Source organism: Notamacropus eugenii, chromosome 5 (genome assembly GCF_028372415.1).
Source record: "Notamacropus eugenii isolate mMacEug1 chromosome 5, mMacEug1.pri_v2, whole genome shotgun sequence".
NCBI lineage: Eukaryota > Metazoa > Chordata > Mammalia > Diprotodontia > Macropodidae > Notamacropus > Notamacropus eugenii.
In genome coordinates, this window is record NC_092876.1 from 135,460,130 (window position 1) to 135,483,324 (window position 23,195).

At 42.3% G+C, this 23,195-nt stretch overlaps 1 long non-coding RNA gene across 1 annotated transcript in view; it reads left to right on the forward strand.

Moving 5' to 3' along the window:
- The first annotated feature begins 18,096 nt into the window (after positions 1 to 18,096).
- Positions 18,097 to 23,195, forward strand: part of LOC140505236 (uncharacterized) — a 93,349-nt gene continuing 88,250 nt past the window's right edge. The window contains exon 1 of the long non-coding RNA XR_011967416.1: positions 18,097 to 18,194. This is a non-coding gene — a long non-coding RNA (uncharacterized lncRNA). The remainder of the gene's footprint in view (positions 18,195 to 23,195) is intronic.

Genomic DNA, 23,195 nt, shown 5'->3' on the forward strand with positions numbered 1-23,195 from the left:
TTAGCACCTTGGCAAGCTCCTCGTGCCACCTCCGACTGTCCAAATGCCATAGTAATTCTCTGCTCCTCTTGCTCCCTTTTGACATTTCAGCAGCCATTGTTTGACGGCTAATTGCCTGACAGATCACACTGCTCAAAGCCCAGGCTGCTCCCAACCCCCATCTGTGTCCACTATTCCTTGGGGCGGCTCAGAGGCGTTCTCCCACTGTTCACAGTGGCTCAGTGCCCACGGGCAGGCCTAGAAATAAAACCCAGGCCACAGGTGCCAGGCAGCTCTTTGTCAAAACACCATGGGATAGCCACTTCAGTGTGCATGGATGTGTGTGTGTGTGTGTGTGTGTGTGTGTGTGTGCATAAGACACATAACTAATTTGTGTGTAGGGGAGTATGTGATTGTGACTGACGTTTAGTCCCACCTTCCTGACCCCTTCAGATGCCCCAGACAACTGAGGGTGGAGCCATCCTTGGATTGCTTGAAGTTCCTCAGAGGATAGTTTATCCATCTACAGAAGTGAAGATTTATCCAAAGGTTGAAGTTTTTTTCTCTAGAGAGAAGTGGGAAAGGGAAAGGCCATACTGGAGCCACAGTCCAAGTCCAGCTGGGATGCCCGGGAGCGTCTTAGGTTCAGGTCACTTTGGTGTTTTCTTCTCCTTACCCTGGGGAGATAGAGAAAGGGAAAAGGAAAAAAAAAAAAGACAGGTCCTCTCCTGGGCCTCCGGGAAAACCCCTCCTGGATGCCCTTTCCCCAGGCACTCTGTATTCCAGCTGTGGCTGCTAATGCCTCCGTCCATCCTGCTGGCTCCTTCTCCGGCTTTCCTCTCTTCCCCCCTTCACCCCACCCCGGGAGAAATCTCTCCAGAAATCCATGTAAAAATAGATGTATTTCTAGATAAGCAGCGAGCCTGAAAAACGGCTGAGCCGGAGACTGCGCCGCTGACAGAAGATCTATGTACCAAATTCCTCTTCAAAATCTATTTCTCCGGAGATTTATTCTTCCAGGGCTCTGCCGAGGTGGGGGGTTGGGGAGAGGGAAGGAAGGGAGAAGGGGAGAGGCGGGGGAAGGACGGAACCACCCCGTGCGTGCTCTGCCAGCTGCTGCCCCGGGCGGCGCCCAGGAGGGCGGACAGCTGCCGCCCCTCCCTGCAGCATTCCTCCCCCCGCCCTCATCCTCTCCATCCTCATCCTCCCCGGAGTGACTATTTCCCCGAGTGAGCCTTGGTCAAATTAGACGGACAGCGAGCAATCTGAAGGCGACCACTGCCTGCGGGGAAAGCCAGAGGAGGAAAAGTCAGCGCGGAGTACCAGTGGGATTTGAATGGCAAAAAGGTCGTTGGCATACATTAGCCCAGCCCTCCAGGCGCTCTGCAGCGGAGAGGAAACCGGCGTGATGCGCGGTGACACCCGTCCCAGCCGGCTCAGAGAATAAGTGATGGCTATATTTGTGTTTCCATCTAAATGCATGGATCAAAGCAGACACTTTAATCTATTCAACAACAACCCGAGGATTAAAAAGTTGCAGGCAAATCACATTCTTAAATTGGTAATATATTTTTGCTTGTCAGTTGACAAATCATTTGAGAGAGTGACTCCCGGCCAGGATGGGGGCCCAGAGACTTCCCCAGAGCTGACATTGCCTTCTTACTTCCTAGTGGGCCCTTGCCCACCTTGGCCTGGCAGGAATTTTGTCTATTGTCCCTGTTCCTGAGTTCTGTTCCAGGGCCTAAGACTCCCTGCCAAATCAATAAGACAGTAGCCAGGGGTATTGGAGGCTTGAGATCATAGGATTATAGGATTTAAAGCAAGAGGGCACTGTAACTGACCCCATCTAGTGCAACCCTCTGATGTTATAGATGAGGAATCTGAAGTCCAGAGGGGTGGAGTGACTAAGGGAAAATGCACAGAGAAGTGTCACCTGGAGAGAAGCAGAACCTCTCTGGTTTGGAAGATCTATTCAGATCCTGACAACTACATTTTATCTGTGTGTTCTTGGGCGCTTTCCCTATCTTGGTCTCAATTTTCTCATCTAGGAAATGATTAAGGTCCTTTTCAACTCTAGCTCTTATAAGCCCAAGTCCTTATGAGTTGCTGCAGCCAATTTTCTAAGCCTCTCTGAATTTAGCTAGGTTGGTCCTCGAAGGACAGACACACAGTTCATTGCCAGACCACTATTCAAAACCTGTCCAGCTTGGCAGGACATCCCAGAGCTTACTTTCCATTGGCATACTCTTTCAGAACCCAGAATCACCTCCATGCATGCCAAGATGAAGCATCAGGCAATGGACTTTAGGTTTGGGCACACACATTTAATTTAATAAATGCTTTTGTGCAAATGTGCTAGATCTAGCTTTTTTCTGTTCAGTGTCACAGACAACAGGCCTGATGAGACCACTTAAACCGTCCTGTCCCATTCAAAGAGATAATAGTTACTTGCTTGCTAAATTTGAGACCTTCCTTGAATTTGAGGCCCAGAGCAAATGGTTGGGCTGGCTGTCCTCTGATTGGTTCTGGGGTGATAAGGTACTATTATTCATATTAATGTTTTTGATTAACCATGGTAACAAGTGGGGCAAATTCTTAGAGTGGATAATATGAAACACTAAATAATCCTTAAGCTCTTTCTACCTGGCTCTGGAAAGCATATGACTTTGGTGCAGTACTGGACACAGAGTCAGGAAAACTCATCTTCCTAAGTTCAAATCTGGCCTCAGATGCTTACTAGCTGTGTGACCCTGGACAAGTCACTTCATCCTGTTTGCCTCAGTTTCCTCATTTGCAAAATGAGCTAGAAAATGAAATGGGAAACCAGTCCAGTACTTTTGCCAAGAAAACTCCAAATGGGGTCATGAAGAATTAGACATGGAAGGAGTGAACATCTGTTTCATCGCTATCCACTTCAGCCCTGCCTATCTACCTCTGTTCTCACCTAAGCCATCTCTGCTGTCATATCTACTGATCTCTGGATCATTCTACCCCCTCCTCTAGAAAAGCCTACTACCTGTATCTTGGTCATCATCTCTGTTCTGTCTCCTGCTTTCACACTTGAGGATTTCAGTATATATGTTGGTGTTCCCTTGGATACCCTGCTTGGTCTTTTGGTGTTTCTTTCCAAACTCCCATAACCTTCATGCTATTTTAACCACCTACAGGGACGGCCATGCCTTAGGTCTTATCATTGTTTATGACTGTACCACTCCAAGAGCTTTAATGTTGAAATTTACCTTTTCTGATCATTATTTCCTGTTCTTTCATGACTTTCTCTGTCTCATTCAATTTAAGCCTGTTCTAGTTTTTCCATATAACTGCTAGTCACTCCATCCATCCTTTCTCCCAATCTAGGCAGTGGGATACCATAATAAGAGGGAAAAATTGGAGGAGACCGACACGAGTTCAAATGTGATCTCTTTTGAGTAGTTATGTGACTATATATGCAAGTCACAGTTTATCTGAATGCCAATTGCCTTTTCTTTAAAACGGATAATCCAGGCATTTTAAGGATATAAGGTATGTGAGGTACTTTGCAAACCTTCAAATGTATATAGGTGTCAGCCATGATTGCCAATCATCACTTAGGTTCTGACTTCACTTTCCTCTCCTTTCTTCAGCATAGAAGTTGACCAGCCAGACTAAACATCATTCTGAACCCTTGAATGCTTTGCTCCCTTGGTCTTTTCCCATTTGTGACCTGCTAACCCTCAACAGTTAGGTGGCACAGTGCATAGAGTGCCAGGAAGATGAATACTCATCTTTCTGAATTCAAATCCAGCCTGAGACACTTACCAGCTGTATGACCCTGGGCAAGTCATTTTACCCTATTTGCCTAAGTTTCCTCAACTGTAAAATGAGTTGGAGAAGGAAATGGAAAACCACTCCAGCATCTTTGTCAAGAAAACCCAAATGGGGCCACAAAGAGCTAGACATGACTGACATGAATGAACAGCAGCAAGCCTTCAACTCTGAGTCATCCCAGGTGATACAATGGAAACAATGCTGGTTTAGTTATCAAGGACCTGGAAACTAAGGTCAGAAATGGTAAATGTTTTTGCTAAAGTTGCACAGATAGTAAGGAGCATGGCAGAGACTTGAACATAGCTACTCAACTCCAAATTCCAAGTCCCTGACTGTATATCATGCTGCTTCTCCATTCAGCATCTCTTCCTCTTGGATGATCTGCTTTCCCAATGAGTCTCTTCCTTGGACTCTCTTTTCTCGCTTTACAATTTCTCTCCTTTGGTGAGCTCCTCAGTTTCCATGACTTCAATTATCTTTATGTAGATGACTTCTGAACCCATATATCTAGGACTAATCTCTCTTTGGAGCTCCTGTTAGACATTGTTAACTACTTATTGGACATCTCTACTTCCTTTTGGCACCTGAAACTCCATGTGTACAAAATGAAATTCTATTATCTTTCCCCTAAAACCACTCTTCCTCCAAACTTTCTTATTCCTATTGAGGGTACCACCATTCTTCCAGGCACCCAGGTTTATAACATTAGAGTCATCTTAGAATCTTTCCTTCTCCCATTTCCAATATCTTATCTGTTGCAAGTCTTTTCCATTCTACCTCCACAACCTTTCTCATATCCATTCCATTCTCTTCACTCACACAGTCACTACCCAATATTACCTCTTGCCATGACTAATCCAATTGGCTTCCCTGCTTCCTAATTGGTTTCTTTGCTTCTAGTCTAATTTCTCTGCAATCCTTTCTCTACATGGCTGCCAGAATAATCTGTCTGAGGCACAGGTCTGATCATTTTATTTTCTTGTTCAGAAGATGTCAGTGATTTCCCACTGGTCAGACATTGAGGAGGCTAAATGTTTAAGACACTGCATCCTGGGCAGTCATCAGTTGTCCCGACTTTTGTCCTGTCACTGGACTTTGATAATTCTGGAAGAGAGAGTGAGTCTGATGACTTTGTGCAGCTCTGCCTCACTTAAATCCAATTCACACACAAGCCAAGACATCCCCTTCTGATATCATTGGTCCTCTTTGAAAATGAAGGACAAGAAACAACACAAATGGGCTCCAGGAAGTCCTTTAATCAACTACCTTCATTTTTAGAGATATGATAGGAAACTGAGGCCCAGAGGGATAAAGTCAATCAATGAGCATTTATGAACTGTCCACTATGTGCCGGGCACGGTGCCAAACATTGGGGACACAAAAAGAGATAAAAGGCACTTCCTGCCTTCAAGAAGTTAACAATCCAATGGGGGAGACAACACGCAAGGACATATAAATAAAGCAGGGTACAGACATAATGAGTAGGAAATAATTAACAGAGGGAAGGCAGTGACATTAAGAGGAATGGAGGGGAAGGCTTCCTGTAGAAGATGGCAGTTTATCTGAGTTAAAAGGAAGCCAGGGAGGTCAGTAGTTGTCACAAAGGAGAGAAAGAGTTCCAGGCATGATGGACAAGCAGGGAAAATGCCCAGAACTGAGACATGGAGGGTCGAACAACTAGGAGGCCAGTGTCACTGGACTGGAGTGAGGTGTAATAAAACTGGAAAGACAGGAGGGCTTTGAATGCCAAGCAAAATAGTGACTTGCTCAAGGTCACACAGCTAAAACATGGCAGGATTTAGACCAGAAATCAGATTTCCTGGTTCCTAGTCAAGTCCTCTTCCTTCCATACAATGTCTCTGCCCCTAGTATCTGTCAGGGTAGAGGAGGGAGGGAGAGACAGGCCAATATCTCGTCCTTGTCCCAAGATCAGGGCCTTCTTACTGGGAACTCTCCTCTCCTGTTCTATCTTCAGAGCCAGCTGGAGACTGCTACAGAAGGCGCTGACTTTAACTTCTCAGAACATTCATTTGTTCAAAGCAAGCAATTACTAATTAATTGGCGAGGGGCTGGAGTTCCCATCCCAGAACTGAGGCATGGCGGATCTGGCCATGTGTGTCTGACTGCGGATAGGGGGTTGTGGTGATGGGGGCTGGCACTTCCCGATTGTACCATCTGGCTGCTGCAAAATAATGAGCAGGTGTCCAGTTTGGGGAACAGGTAATTGCTGATGGACAGAGCTATATATTTCTGCATATGTTCCTGGAGCCAATCTGAGTCCCAGAGTAGCAGGGGGAGGGAGTGGGATTTGTTACAGTCAGATGATAATGAGAAAACTCTCTGGGGAAAACCTACTTTACTTTTAATTCTTCTGTTTGCATGGTATTTTATACCTTTCAAAAGAATTTTCATACCTAGATCTTGTCGGCCCCTTTGGGAATTTTATTAGACCCATTTTACAGATGGAGAAACAAAGAAACAGTAAGTTCAAATGATTTGTTTAAGATCAGCGGCAGAGACAGAATAAAAACTCAACCCTCAGGAGTCCCAAATAAATCCTCTTCCTATAACATTCCAGTGCTTCTGTCATTTGTTAGGGTCATGAGATCTGTAACAGCCCTATCCAGTTGCTAGTACAGAGAATGGTGGGGGATAGGTGAAGATCAGAATATAGTTCAACTGAGAATGCAGTTTTACTAGGAAAGGGGGCAGCCTGTCTTCCAAAGAGATCCAGGAATAGACTGTCTTAAAGAACTGGGAGGGATGCCATTTTGACAGGACCCTTTTCAATGAATGGGCAAGGGAGTAGAGTCTCACTGGTTGCCAGTTAGATAGAGTGCTGGGCCTGGAGTCAAGAAGACCTGAGTTCAAATCTGACCTCTGACACCAGCTATGTGACCCTAGGAAAGTCACTTAACCCTGTTTGCCTTAGTTTCCTCATCTGTCCAATGAGCTGGAGAAGGAATGCCAAACCACTCCAGTACCTTTGCCAAGAAAACTCCAAATGGAGTTGGTTGTTGTCTTTCTTTCTTGAAGAGGACATCACTATATTAGAGTCAAGTTACAGTGTGTCCTGTTGTGGCTGATCGGTCCAATACAAGCTACCATAGGTCGGGCACAAATAGTCCATGTGAACACTTGAGATGGATTCTTCAAATTTGCACATCTCATATTTCTTTTGAGCTACTTCCATTCTGCTTTGCTCATAAAGCACAGTGCCTTCTTTGATGTGTGTAGCCAAATGGGATCAGAAAGAGTAAGAAAAAAGACCAAACAATGATAACACAAAGCAATTTTTAGCAGGGACTTTGAGGGGTGGAGCTGGTTACTAAAAGAGGACTGAGAAATGCCAAGATCTCTAAATTGCCATGGGAAGAAAGAGTGCCCTTCCCAGGAAGGCCCCCCTCTCCCTCATTTCTGTGCCCTGGTACAAAGTGCTGATGGCCCCTGCCCTAGTTACGCTCTGGCCTGTGTATTTGTGTGAACGTGAGAGTGTGCAGTGAGTTGGTCTTCAGGGTGATATATGCATGTGTCTTCATCCATGGGCAAACGCATGTTTGAGTGTGCCTCCACATATCATAATCATCACCATCGTCAGTGTGAAGAGGTATGACTCCCGTGGAGGCAATTATACAAGCCTTGTCTCTGCCCTCTGGGAATTTAAAGTCTGAGATAAATGGATGAGATGAAGGTATGCAGAACACATAGACAACTGAATAATAAACTTTCAGCAAATGTACTAGTAGATAGATAATGCTAACAGCTGACACTTATATAGTCCTTTAAGGTTTGCAGGTCCTTTACGTACATTATTGCATCTGAACCTTGTAAAAAACAAACCAAACCCTGGGAAGTAGGTACCACTGTCACTAGTGTCTACTACCGCCAATCTTTTTTTTTGGGGAACTCCCAGTGAGAAATTCCTTTGCCATCGGAGGCAAGCACCTGACTGTAGCACTGAGGAGGCCAATGACTTGTCCAGGATCCTACAGCTAGTATATGTCAGAGGTGGGCCTTGCAGCCAGACTCTGAAGCATCTACATGGCTCAGTGGATAGAGCGTGGATCTGGAGTCAGGAAGACCTTCAGATCCAGCTTCAGATACTTATTAGCTCTGTGACCTTAAAGCAAGTCACTTAAACCTCTGCCTACCTCAATTTTCTCATCTGTAAAATGGGAATAATAATAGCACCTACTTCTAGAGTTGTTGTGGGGATAAAATGAGACAATAATTTGTAAATAGCCTTGTAAATCTTAAGATAATACATAAATGCTAGCTGTGATGATGATGATGACGATGATGATCTGAGGTTGGCTCTCTGTCCTCTGTAACACAATGCCTCTATGTTACTTCCATGGAAGAAGAAGTGGAGGCCCAGAGTGGTTGTGACTTGCCCATAATCACACAGCTAATGAGAGTCAGGAGCAGATTTCTAGCCCAATTCTTTCCTTATTACAGGTCCAATAATCACTCCACTATCTCATATTGTGTGTAAGACTTCCAGGCTATAGAAGTCAGGAATAGATGGATTTGTGGGACAGTGATGGGAATGGAAGGGCAGTTACTACTGTTTTGTGTTTATAAATCATTGTCCTTGCCAGATCTCTGTGAATTTTTCTATAGGCGTGTTTCTCACTGGAGGTGGTGCTGGTAATGATCGTAAGTGGGGTCTGTGTAAATGAGGGAGTTTGGATGTGAGTGAGTATAGGTCAATGTGTGAATGTAGGTTTGTGTGACTGTGTGAGGAGAGGTTTTATAAATGCCGGCATGTATGTCTATGTGAATATAGGTGTGTATTATGAGTATGGGTCTCTGTGTAGGTTTGTGTTTAACTGGGTGAGTACATGTGTACAATTTCTTTTTGTGGATATGTGTGTGTGTGTCTGTGGGGAGATGCTTGGGGGAGGTAGCGAAGGTCTCCTGTGTCTGTCTGAGGCTATAGTAAGCTGACTCTTGTCCCATTGACACCCCTCAGCTTAGTAGCAGCCCCGGGTCCCCTGTGGATGTGCCCAGCTGGTCCTTAGAGAAAGCTCAACACCTCCAAACCAGCTGTCTTGTTGGCTTTTGTCTCTCTCACTCACTTCGTGGGCCTCCTGATGCCTCTAGTTGCCATGGAAACCAAACTAGGTCTGATTCTTTCTGCCACCTCAGGTCCCTGAGCTGGGACCATTCTGGGTCAAAGCCACCAGTGTGAAGACTGAGTTGGGGGCTATAGAGAGAGGCAACTGGAGGATCCTTAGAGACCATACCCTGGGAATGCAAACAATCTTCATTCAGCTCCTCACTGAGGACCCTTTGTCTCTTTTCCAAATAAGATAACAGAGGATCTCTCCAAACAAAGCCACTGGGGTCAGTGCTGGCCTTGAGTCAGCACTATGGCTCTATTCTTAAAAGTGCCTGAGCTGTTGACTCAAAAAAAAAACACTGACCCAAAGAAAATATCTAAGACATATGCTAATTTTACATTACTTTACATACATTTGCATATGATTAATTTAATGTGTTAAGTAACATTTCTTCGAGAGACAGAATGGTGTAGTGGATGGAAGGTAGAGCTTGGAGTCAGGAAGGTTCAAGTTCAAATTCTGCGTGACACAGGCTCTAAGCAATTCTCAAACACTACAAGTGTCAGAATTGCTACTGTTCTGCATCAGTAGAGGGAGTCTTCCTGGGTCCAACCCCACCTACTCCCCAATTCTCCATTCCAGAGGTAGTCTGGTTTACGGACTCTACAGATGTATTGTCGTGAAGATCCTAAAGTCCCACAGGGGGAAGTGACTTCAGAGGTCATTGTGTCCAACCCTTACCAGAAACATAATTTCTCTAACTTTTGCTTCAATATTTCCAATGACAGAGGGCTCCTGACCTGGCCAGGCAGCTACTCCATTGTTGGACAGCTCCTAATTGTTAGGAAGTTCTTCCTTATGTTGAAATGAAATCTGCCTTTTTGTAATTTTCTTCCATTAGTCCTAGCTTTGTCCTCTGGAGCCACATGGGATGAGTCTAATCCCTCTTCTTCATAACAGCTTTTCAAATGTCTGAAGACAACTATCATAACTTCTCTTCTCCAGGCTAAAGTCATTTAACTATTTCTCATATGATACTGTTTTAAGTTTCCATACTCTCCCAGCCATTTACCTCTAGATACCACTTGTCAAAGTTCTTATAATAGGATGCCCAGAACTGAACACAATACTCTAACTTGATCTGCCTAGTTCTGAGTACAGTGTAGTCATCAAGGACCCAGGATATTATCAGTGAGGTCACACTCTCCACCAAGGGAGAGTTCAGCAAACCCCCATTCCCCTCTCACCTTGCCCTATTCCTGTCCAAATCTTTTCATAGCCACCCCTTGCCCCCATAGCACATACCATCAGTATGCCTGAGGTCTTCCTCTCCTTCTAATATTTCAGGGATATCAGTGTTATACTAGATGATCTTTCTGTTTTCTTTTGACCTTGATACATGACTCCTTTTGGTATTATACAATCTTGATGGTGTCTTTGATATCATTTTTCACCTGCATGTTTTCACTGGTAAAATACTGCTTCTTACTTCTACTCATTATTTGTTGTTCCCTTGCTCTTTGGGACATCTGTAATTATGCGTGTGTGTGTTTTTTTTCCTTCTGAGATCCAGATGCCCCATGATTTGCAGCTTTGTGGTATCCCTATGAGAGAAAAAGTATATATTAATCTCTTACTATATACCTAGTACTGTGCTAAGTGTGGGGATGTAAAAACAAAACAGAGACAAGCCTGGTATCAAGGAACTTTCATCCTAATAGAAGGAGACAATACATATTCAAGGAAGGTACTTTGGTCTGGGAAGTTAGAGGGACAACAAGACATTCCCTGACATACCTTTTCCAGAAGGAATGTTAATATTGAATTGATTATGGTTCCCAGACCAAGAGGTAGAAGGTGTGGGGAAAGGGAGCAGGCACTACCAGAAATTCAGAAAACTTCTGAGATAAAGTACATGGTTGATTCTTGAGCTAGTTAGATATGATAAGATTGTACTGTGGTTCAGTCATTTTTCAGTCATGTCTGACTCTTTGTGACCTCATTTAGAGTTTTCTTAGCAAAGATACTAGAGTAGTTTGCCATATCTTTCTCCAGATCATTTTACAGATGAGGAAACTGAGGTAAACAGGATTAAGTGACTTGCTGAGGGTCATACATCTAGTAAGTGTCTGAGGTCAAATTTGAACTCAAGAAGATGATTCTTCCTGACTTCAGACCCAGCACTGCACCACCTAGCTGCCAACATCTCACTACTCCATGACATAGTTCTGTACATTATATTAAAATAATCTAAGATCACATTAACTGCCATATATTACTGGTGACTCAAATAGATCTTACAATGTATTTAAACTCCCAGATTTTTTCCAGATAAACTCTACCATAGTCAGGTCTCCTCCAAGCCATATTTGTACAGTTGGACTGCATGCATACATACATGTTGGACTTTACATATATCTCTACTGAATTTCATCTTTAGGGAGTATGTGGTACAGGTTAGAGAATGAGTCTTCGAGTCAGGAAGACTTGGGTTCAAATCCTGCCTCTAGCAATAGCTGACTTCTAGGGAGTCTCAATCACTTTCTCAATCTTCCCTTCCCGTCCCTCCCACTCCCTCTGCCCCCAACTCTCTCCTATCCTAAACTGCAAAGTAGTTTCTCATCTGCATTGGTAATATGATATCACGGGTCAGGGCAAAAAACTAAATGTTAGTTTAACCAAAACCCCTCTTTTTGGATTCTTATTGTCATCCAATTTATCCCTCTTAGTCCAACATCATTGTCAAATTTTATAAACATGTCCTCAATGTCATTCATTGTCCACGTTGTTTATGAAAATGCTGAACAAAACTGGGCCTAGAATAGATGTGTGTTATGTGTTACTAGAAAGCTCTTTCCAAGTTAATACTGATCCATGGTACAGTCAGATGAATTTGAATCTGCTTGAGCTGCCATAATCACAGAGTAGTTGAGTTGTTGGTGACTTTGTTAAACACCTCAGTGAAATCTCCTTACTCTATGTCCATCTTGTTCCTCTAATCAAGCACTCTATCAAATTCCTCTATCAAGCAATTTTATCAAAAAAAAGGAAATAAGATTAGGTTAGCATAACTTGTTCTGAGTGAACCCATAGTGGTTCCTAGTAATTACTGTTTCCTTTTTGGAATGCTCACAGATTGTTCATTTAATAATCCGTCTTAGAATTTTGCCTCACGTTTAGGTCCATAGTTTACAGAGTATGCTTTCTCCTTAAAAAAAAAAAAAGGGCATTTCATTTTTCTATTCCCAGTTTTCTTCCATTCTTCACAGTTCTTAGAGGTTTTTTACAATGAGTCAGTCAATAAGTATTAAGTGTCTATTATATGCCATTGTGCAGTGTCAGACACTGAGAATACAAAGAATGGCAAAAGATACGTATTATCTCAGAGTTTATGGTAACAGCAAAGCATGAACAATGCTTTACTCCAATTCTGGTCATATAAATCCTTAATGAAAACTTTTATACAACCTCTTGCATGAAATCCTTTAATTGAGGCTTAATTAAAATGAAAAACTTTGCTAAATATGAAACATGGGAAGAATCTGTAGCATCCTAGGAAGCCAGTTTGCCAAGGAGTCAATAATTGTGGACAAGCAGCTAAGTGGCACCATAGTGTGCTAGACCTGGAGTGAAGAAGACTTGAATTCAAATCCAGCCTCAGATACTTACTAACTGTGTGATCCTGGGAAAATCATCTAACCTCTATTTGCCTCTTCATCTATAAAATGGAAGGATGGTAATAGCACCTACCTCTCAGAGATGTTGTGAGGATAAAACCAGATAATATTTGTGAAGTGCGTTGTAAGCCTTAAGACACCATATAAATACTTGTTATTATCATTCCTTTAATGAATCCACATGCAACACCAATTTGAAGCTGCCCTTCTTTGCCCATTCTCCAGAATATTTAACTTTCATTCATTCATTCAACAAACATTTTTTATTAAGTACCAACCATGCACAAAGCATTGCAATAGGTGATGGGATATATACAAAATTTAAATGACAGAATTCCTGCCTTCATGAAGCTTAAAATCTAGTGGTAGATGAGATATTAATACTGATAATGATAATCTGCCTACTAGGTACAAGGTACTCTCCTAGGTGCTACGGATAAAAGACATGAAAACGTGTCCTCCAGGACCTTACAGAAGTACAAGTAAGGTGTTAGTCAGAGCATTATAGAGTTACAAATAAAGGGTTAGTTAAATTTAAGGGGGAAGATCTTTACATGCAAGTAACCTTTAATGCCTCCCTATTGCCTCCTTAGCCTGACATTCAAGGCCCTCTAAAATCTGGTCCTGCCCTATTTCCCAGCCTTCTCTCCCATTCCATGACTATTGTACTCTATTAACCAACCATGCTCCCTGATTTCCTCTTAAGATCTTGAACATATTCTGTACTTTCCCACCTCCAAGTCTTTGTTTCCTCTACTAGACTGTCCTCCCAACCATCTCCACCTGTTCAAATCCTAGCTAGCACTCAAGACTGAGAACAAAACCCACTTCTTCCAGGAACTTTTCCCAAATTTTTCCAGTCCAGAGGTGGGCAACAGGACCATAGATTTAGATTTAAATTCTTTAATTCAAAGATCATTTAGTTTAACCTCCTTATTTTATAGATGAAGAAACTAAGGTCCTCAGAGGATAAATGACTTGCTCATGGCCATATGAAATTGGCTACTTTTAAGAGAGAATAGCCATTTTCGGAAACATTCTTAGAATGTAACTTTTTAAATGAGGCGGTGTCATATTCCACATATACATATTGTGTGATAAAGATCTTATTCAACGGATGGGATTTCACATCAATCTTACGTGTGCTGGTTTATATATTTTTATTATTTTTTTAGGTATACAAGTGAATACAATATGGTTGAAAGACAAAATAATTGTTGATGTTTTCCACTAGGCTCTTGTTCTAATCCATACCTGTAGGCTGAGAATGAGGTAGTGAAGGGCTCTTAGAGTCTTTTCCTATTGGCACCTAAGTACAGTGGGTTTATCAGATGAGATAATTGTTCTCTTGAATGGTAGGGGGAGCCCAGACCTGAAGGAGGTGAAGTTTGGGTGAGGAAGGAGCTTAGCAAAGGTGGGGGAGGCTTGTCAAAGGAAGGCAACCATTAAAGTGTAGAGACTTAAGTAGGGTCTGCCAGTCAGGGCTCTGTGCTTTGGGTAGGGAGGAGGCAGGAGTGTGAGAATTCTAGGTTGGAGAGAGGTTTCATTACACAGGTACAGACTTTTGGGGTTGATATGCCTGAAGAAATCCTTTAGTCCAGATTTTGAAAGGTTGAATGGGCTCCCAACTGAGAGATTTCTTACTTCTGCCCAGCCTTAACATGATCTCCCCAAAGACCTGTGATTAAACCCCTCTTAAGGAACTTATAGCTTTAAAGCACCATTTCTGGGACTCAGAGACTGGGGGCTTGCTTTCCCTGTCCAGTATTAGCCATTGTGGTTTGTGTATCATAAGAGGTAGAAGAGTTGGGTAGATTTCCTCTGGTGAAAGGGAATTCCCTTTTTTCACATTAATTGACTTACCAAGTCCCCTACCTCAACCACCCCAGGGATGATTTTACTTATGGCTCACAAGTCTAGTTTCTCTCAAAAGGGAATGGGCTGGTAAAGAGGGTATTTAATGTACAATATGAATCATCTGTGGGACAAATATGGCACAGAAAGAAATGCTGAACATAGAAGAATTATAGTTTACATTAACATAATTTACAGGATTCAGCAACTTATAACTACAGATGCATTTGGCTAGGAGGCTTAATATTGAAGCCTCATTAGAACATAAAGCTGTTTTGCAAAACTGATTATTAGGTCTTTTATATTTCACCTTGGCACTACACTGTCCAAACTAGTGCTAGTGAAATGATCAGACTTGAGTTGGTCCTTTTCTTATCGGTGGTTAACCTCTCAAATACTGAACCTTTCCATAGCCCAAGCCAGGACATTGTAGCTGCTTCACTAGAAGGCCTCCTAGGACATTGGACCCTTTGGAACTCACAAGGTCAATGTCTGATCTGGATAAGTCCTTCCCAGGATACTCATTTACCAAAGATTAAGAAAAGAAGCAGAAGTGGCCAAGTGTCTACTTCATGACTGAGTAGAAGCTGGGTGAGAGAACTGGTCAGTTGTATCTGCCTTTCTCAACTTTCAGCAAACTGGTTGGTTCTTGGTTCATCTGGGTCAGCAGCCACATTGGGGACTTTTTTATTACTTCCTTTTACAAGCTCTTAGACATACATGTCTAAATGGTATGATGCCAAAGCTCCTACATTATTAACTAGAAACAGGTGGAGAATGTCTGCTCATGCTCTGCAACCCACCAGGAAGAGTAAATTGGAGCATGCTCCATATTCCATGTCCGAGTTGACATCTCTATGTTATTTGTACACTTGTCTTATCTCTCTTTAAATGGTAAATTCCAAGAAGACAATCTTTAAACACTGAATAAACTATTATCTTGTGCCTAGAAGTGTACTTTTACAGAAAGAACACTGGACTTGGAAATAGGAGAGCTGACCTCAAATCCTGACTCTGATGCTTTATAGCTATGTGACCACAGACAAGTTGTTTTACCTCTCTGCCTCAATTTTTTCATCTGCAAAATGTGTTTAATAATACTTTCACTCCTTCCCTCATGTACTTTTGTGAAGAAATCACTTGTAAGTCTTGGTGAGCTAGATAAATGCAGGTTATTTATTAGGAACAGTGTGGTGTAGTAGGTAGAGAGAAGACTGGCTTTGGAATAAGGAAACCTGGGTTTAGATCCCACCTCTGACACAAACTGGCTGTGTTGCTATAAGCATGTCACTCACTTAAAGTCTCAGTGCCTTGCCCAATACCAAAAGTTGGAGAGGTATGTTGCTGATCTCCAGGGGTGCAGGGAGGTTCCACACTCTACCAAGAGCTTTTGATGACCCTATCTGGACAACTTTCCTTTACAACGCTTATTTTTAGAAGGTCTTATGTGGTCCTTAGAGTAAGTGGTCAAAATTATTAGTTATTGTTGTGTGTGGCAGTGCAGTATAGTAGCCAGAGTCAGGACCAGGAGACCTGGGTTGGAAAATCTGGTACTCAGACACTTACAAGGTGTAATGGCAAGATTATATAACCTCCATGAATCAGTTTTCTCACCTGTTTTATACACACACACACACACACATACATACAGACACATGTACCTGTATTTATATATACATGTGTGTCTCTATATATGTATATACACATAGACTTGTACACCTATGTATATATGACCCATTTCAGTTACCTCATCTGTAATGTATATGTGTGTATACACACACACACACACACATACATATAACATCTCTGCATCTCTGTCTCTTTGTCTGTAGTCCCTAACTAGAATGCCTCCAGGTCAGGTATTATATCCTGTCTCTTGTTCTATCTCCTGCACTGCTGTGCACAATGCCTGTGGTAGGGACTATCTGTTTCTAGAAGGGAAAGAGAACTAACTTTGGTATAATGGGAGTCCTGAACAAGCGGTCAAGGACACCCAGCCCTGCTGCCACTAATTAGCCACTGGTGAGTCAATTCAGCATCTGGGCCTCAGTTTCCTCTTCTGTAAAAGAGGGAGTTGAACTAGCTGGCTTTTGAGAGCCACTTGATGTTGCTAGGATCTGGGCTTCCCGTCATGGGGGCTGGTAGAAGTGGGGGGAGCCTGGCTGGAGAGAAGACTGGGTCTGCCCTTCTTTAGTCAGGGCCAAGCCTCTTTAACCCCCTTTGGGTGTGAACCAGCCCTTCCCTCCTGACCTTGTTTCTTGTTGGCTCAGCTCAGCCCTGCTAACAAGCTGAGCAAGCCATGAAGCTGCTGCCTCTTCTCTGATGTGCTGACTCAGCTCTGTGGCTCCCACTTTATTTGAAAATGCCAAGTTAATTGCTCTCTAGCTCCAGGCTGGATCAGCGTGTGGCTCGGGGGCATAGCTTCCCCTCCTCCTTCCCTGGAGTTTGGGCAGGAGAACAGGCCAGCCTTGCCTTGTCCTCAGTCTGGCCCCCTCCGCCCTGCAGCCTCTGTGGGTAGGGGAGTGTTTGGGGAGGAGGGAAGGAAAGAGAATGATCCCATAGGTATTTACCCGGGAGAAACAGAGCCTAGGAAGACAAGAAAACCCTGCCATTGTAGGACACTGTTGTTTAATCTGTCCCAGACCTGCTCTTCTCTAATGCTGATAACTGTGGCCAGGGAGTGGCTGGGGGTGGGGGATGCTACCAGGCAGGACCACCCTACCTCTAGGAAGCTGGGCTCTTAGATCTCAGGGCTATGGAAAGGGATGTAGGAGCTCTGTCCCTGAAGAGGGACGGAAAAGGACTGCAGTGCAGGTCTATCTCGTAGGAGAGGTAGAAGGGGATGTGTGTGGGGGTGTGGGGTGTGAGGGGGAAGCTGAGAATCTCAGGAAGGAGATGGAGTGAGGCCCAGGAAGCATCCCTGGATTAAGGGGAGGTAGGATTGGGGGGAAAGGAGTAGTACATTGGAAAAGCTGGTTTAGTGTAGGAGAATGAATACTGGTCTAGGTGTTGGGAGGTCTGGGTTGACGTCTCAACTTTGGCATTTCTCTGAGCCTTAGTCTCCTTATCTAAGAAAACAAAGTTAATTAGACAAGATGATTTAGTATTCTCTTCTAGCTTTAGAACTAGAAAGAACTTAGATGTCATTTAGTCCAACTTCCTTATTTTACAGATGGGGAAACTGAGTCTTAGAGAGGTCATGTGACTTGTCCAGGGTCACACAGTTAAGAAGTGGGGTAGCTGGGATTAAAATCTAGGTCTGCCTACTCCAAAGTATGTCATTACCTCCAAAGGCCCTTTTCTGTCATCATTTCTATGACTGTATAGCAAATGAAGGAACTTTGAGAAGGTTAGGAGGGTCCAAGGAAAGCCCTTTGTGTCTTCCATCTTTATTTATATCCTCTTAATTAGGATTTCCTTTTTGGTCCTGAGGACTCCTGGCATTGAGCTGACCCAGGTTAGCTAAGACTTGGGAGCTTATGGGACTGAGAGAAAGGTAAAGGACAGATCCATGACCTCCATAGTCTTGTTCATGGGAGGTCTTGAAAGTTAGAAATTGATATTATTTCAGAAAGACACTAGGAAAGAAGAGAATGGAGCTAAGATAGATTTGCTCTTTGATCTCATAAAGCAAAGGGAATATACATTTATATAGCATCTACTATGTGCTAAGCATTTAAAAAAATAACTATTTTTTTTTTTGATCTTCACAGCAACCTTATGAGGTCGATGCTACTATTCCCATTTTACAGCTGAGAAAACTGAGGCAGAGGTTAAGTGACTTGCCAGGGTCACACTGCTAGTGTCTGAGGTAAGATTTAAATTGAGGACTTCCTGATTACAGGCCCCATTTTTTATCCAGTGGCTGATTCAAGTAATGTCTAAAGATCTATTAGACTAACAGCTGCATGATCCAAGAGGAGAATAACCATTCTTTGGGTATGTTGACTAATAGCAGCTAGCATTTATAGAGGGATCTAAGGTTTGCGAATCTCATTTTATCCACACAATGCCCCATTGTCTCCATTTTACAGATGAGAAAACTGAGAGGAAAAGTAACTTGCTCAGGGTCACAGAACAAGCAAGTATCTGGGGCTGGATTCAATCTCAGGTCTTTCTGACTCCCAGGTCATGGTTCTATCTACTGAGCCATCTAGTTACCTTGGGAACTCCAGAGGTTACCTCCAATTTTGAGATTCTCTGATATTTCAAGGAAATGGTAAAAGACCGTCACCACTAACAAAAATAATTTCTATTAAATATGTTTTATAAAGCACTTTTCTTACAGCCCTTTGAAGTTGGTAGTGAGGTGGCACAGTAAATAGAACTTTGGAGCTGGAGTCAGGAAGACCTGAGTTCAGATTCAGTCTCAGACACTAGCTATGTGACCCTGGGCAAGTTGCGTAGCTTCTCTCACTCTCTGTTTTCTCATCTGTATAATGGGGATGATAACAGCACTTACCTCTCAGTGTTGTTCTGAGGATAACATGAGATAATATTTATAAAGTGAAGACTTAGGAGATTTAGAAATGGCCAGAGCATGTGTGGCAGAACTTGTGGAAGTTCATTTTCAGAATTCATAATTGATCCTTTGGGCAAATTGCCTTTCGGTCCATATTCAAAAGCCTTAATTGTCTAAGATGCAGAGACATACCTATGTTGGGCAGGTTCTCAAAGCTATCGCAAGACTGATATGCATTCATATCAGTGACCTTTGGAGGTGGTTGTCCTCTTGGGGTAAGGAGCTTACTTATCTCAAGTACAAATTATCATCCTGAGAATGATCTCAGAAGAACCTACTGTTATCTTGCTGAAAGTTGCAGAGGGGAGTTGGTAAGGGTGGGGGATGGGGAAGGGAAACTACACTTGCAAAAGGAAAAAAATAATCCCTGTTGAACTTTTAGTATACAAACTAAGAGGATATAAGTGGTATACTTCAAAGCTCTTAATGGGCATGGAAAAAGGATTGCAATAAATTACGCTAAATATAAATATTTCTTCTCCTTAGGAAAGTAATCTCTCAAAATAAAGGTTGCATTTTCAATTTCAGTGTAGAAAAAATGATAAATTCAGGCTTGGTTCTTCACCTAGGCTCATTTGTAACAGGCAGAAACTAGTCAATCAGTTAAAAAAAATTTATTGTCTACTATGTGCCAAGCATTGTGCTAAGTGTTACGGTTACAAAGTAAGGCAAAAGAGAATCCCTGCTCTCCAGCAACTCGCAATCTAAAGATATCTGTATCTATAAGTATACCTTGAACTGTGAAATGGGCCTGTAACATCTTGAAATGTGGGATGGAGTCATAGCAGTCATATTTTCCAAGAAAAAGGCCACTCACAACAGGTATGGTCTGAAGACTTATAGACTATATGGTGAGTTTGATTTAAATTCTTGGAAAAATTATAAGATATATTATTAAAGGGATGATTTGTGAGCATTTAGAAAGGGAAACAGTGATCACTAAGAAGTAATAGAGATTCATCTAGAACAGGTCATGCCTGATATAGGTTTCTTTTTTTTTTCTTTCTCTTTCTTTCTTTCTTTCTTTCTTTCTTTCTTTCTTTCTCTCTCTCTCTCTCTCTTTCTTCCTTCCTTCCTTCCTTCCTTCCTTCCTTCCTTCCTTCCTTCCTTCCTTCCTTCCTTCCTTCTTTCTTTCTTTCTTTCTTTCTTTCTTTCTTTCTTTCTTTCTTTCTTTCTTTCTTTCTTTCTTTCTTTTTCTTTCTTTCTTTCTTTCTTTCCTTCTTCTCTCTCTTTCTCCCTTCCTTCTTCCTTCTCCTACCCTCCTTTAACATCATTATTTGCCCAATGGATCAGGGAGATGCATTCATATCAGTGACCTTTGGAGGTGAGGCATAGCTAGAGAAAATCCTTAGAGTTTGGAGATGGAATGTTCTGTTCAAGCATCAGCAGGGAGTCCAGTATCACAGAGAACATGAGGGTTACTAAGGCATGAGGGGCCTGCAAAGGGAGGGGAAGAGTCAGGTTATGAAGGACTTGAACACCAAACAGAAGATTTTGTATTTGATCCTGGAGGTGTCAGGGAGTCACTAGAATTGATTGAGGTGGGGGGGGGGGGGGGTGACATAGTTAGATCTGTGCTTTAGGAAGATCACATTGATAGCAGAGTGGGGGATGAATTACACTTAGAAGAGACTTGTGATAGGGAAACCAATCAGCAGATTATTGAACTAGCCCAGTGCATTTGATAAAATTTCTCATGCTCTTCTTCTGGGCACAGTAACATAGGTTAGATGATGCAGTAGTAGAGCTGGATGGATTTGGGATAGGTTGAATGAATGGAGCTAGAATGGCCATAAATGGGCCAATGTCAACTTGGAAGGAGATCTTAAGTGAAATTCTCTGGGAATCTATTCTTTATCCTCTTCTCTTAATTCTGAGTCTAATCAGTACGAGTCACATTTATCCTTCCAAGCTTGACAATTCCTTAAGTACTTGAAGGCAGCTATCATTATCCCTTTGAATCTTCTCCAGGATAAACATCTTCAGTTCCTTCACCCAATTCTCATAGATTCAGGACCTTTCATCATTTCAGTTGTTTTCCTCCAGACATTCTTTAGCTTATCAAGCTTCTGAAACCATGTCACCCAGGACTAAGCATGATATACTTGATGGGATATAATGAAAGCAGAGTCCAAGGGACTCTCACCTCCTTATTTCTGGAAGCTATGACTCTATTAGGGCAGGTAGGTGGCAGTAGATAGAGTTACAGGCCTAGAGTTGGAAAGAATCATCTTCCTCAGTTCACATCCTGTTTCAGACACTTACTAGGCTATGTGATCTTAGGCAAGTCACTTAACCTGATTTGTCTCAATTTCCTTATCCGTAAAATGAGCCAGAGAAGGAAATGGAAAACCATTCCAATCTTTGTCAAGAAAACCCCAAATGGGGTCAAGAAAAGTCAGACTTGACCGAAAAATGACTGAACAATAAAAACATGATTTTATTAAGGCAGGCCAATATCCTATTAGCTCTGTGGCTGGGTCTTCATTCTGTTGACTCATATTGAGTTTGTAGTCCATTCTTCTCCCGAGCGAGTGAGCAAGGACAGGGAAGGGAGGGAAAGGACAAGAATGCAAGGTCAAGAGGAGATAGAAGAGCAAGAGCAACATAGTTCACATTTCTTCAGCATTTTATAGCTCCATTAGGTAGATAATGCAAGGGTTATGGTCTCCACATTACAGGTGGGAAGACTGAGACTCATTGGGTTAATATAGGAAGTGGCGGAGTTTGGTCTTCTAACTGTCTCTTAGCCAGGATGGATGCTATCTTTCAGGTTGCTGGGTGGCTGGCATTTCATCACAGTTTCAGTCATTTCTGACTGGTATCATGCCATGCCCTATTTTTGTAGTATTTTATCAGCCTTAGTCTGGGAGTCTGTAAAGCTGAACACAGTCATCAGAAGGAAGACTGGTTGTTTTGGGTGATATCAGATACTCCATGACTTCCTTTTTGGAGATGGATAGGAATAACTATATTTTATTATGTTTTTCATTTAAAAAATGAATGGCCTTTATTTTTATATCAGTTCCTTTCTGAACATATCCTTCACAACAAAGATTATAAAAATGTAAAAAAAAGTCACCTACCCAAACCAACCATCACATTGACTGTTACCATATTCAATATTCCACATAGTCAGTCAATGAGCATTTATTCAGTACCTACTATATGTTGGGCATTGTGCTGAGATACAAAGACAGGAAACAGAGAGTTACTACCCTTATAGCATTTACAGCCTAATGGGAGATAACATGCAAGTGACTTGTTCAAAAAAGATATGTGCAGAATTGGAGATAATTAATAGAAGGAAAGTACTAGCATTTAGGGGGAGCAGGAGAGCCTTCCCACAGAACTAGGACTTGAAAGCAGTCAGAAAATCCAGAAAGAGATGAGGAGGAAGAGAATCCCAGGCATGGAGGACAGCCAGTAAAAGTGCTCAGAGGAGGGTCTTCCCCAAGTTTCCAAAGTGGGTGATACTGCCTCCTGGGGAGCTCTGGAACAATGAGGAGGGCAGTAGTAGCCTCCCATTCAATTGGGAGGCTGTGGGAACATAAAGAAAAAAGAGAAAGGAAGAAAATTTTGAAAATTCATACGTTTCATCTGTTGTATAACATAGTTAAAGTTATGGTGATGGCATTATTTTCCAAGTAAACATACAAAACAAAATTATAGCTCAATCAGCGATCAAGTCCATGGACAGGTCTTAACAAGCAAGTGTTGGCAGTTGAGGATTTCATGCATTGTCCAAAAGTCCAGCATGTATCAGCAGGAATATGTGCGTGTAATGACTTGTTTACAATATGGCATGATACAGTTATACGACACAATATTGCATCATCAAAATTTCAATGCAGGAAAACCCTCTGCAAGTTTATAATAAATTATTAACTTTAAGGTGCATCATTTAAAAATTATATCTTTTGAAATGACACAAATGAAAAAAATGTTAGAGGGTTAAAGAAAGCAGATTTCCAGGGGTCATGAAGTCATTTTTTTTTGAAAGGAGGGCAGTGGGTCAAATAAGCTTGGGGAGTTCTCTTTTAGAAGAACAGCAAGGAGACCAGTGTTACTGGATTGAAGAGTATTTGAAAGGGAGAGTACAAAGTATAAGACCAGAAAGATAAATGTATGGGTGGGGGCAGGTTATGGAGGACTTTGAATACCAGAGGATTTTTTTTATTTGATCCTAGAGGGGAAAGAGAATTACTGGAGTTTATTGATTAGGGGAATGACATGGTCAGACCTGTGCTTTAGGAAGATCACTTTGACAGTTGGCTAGAGAATGGATTG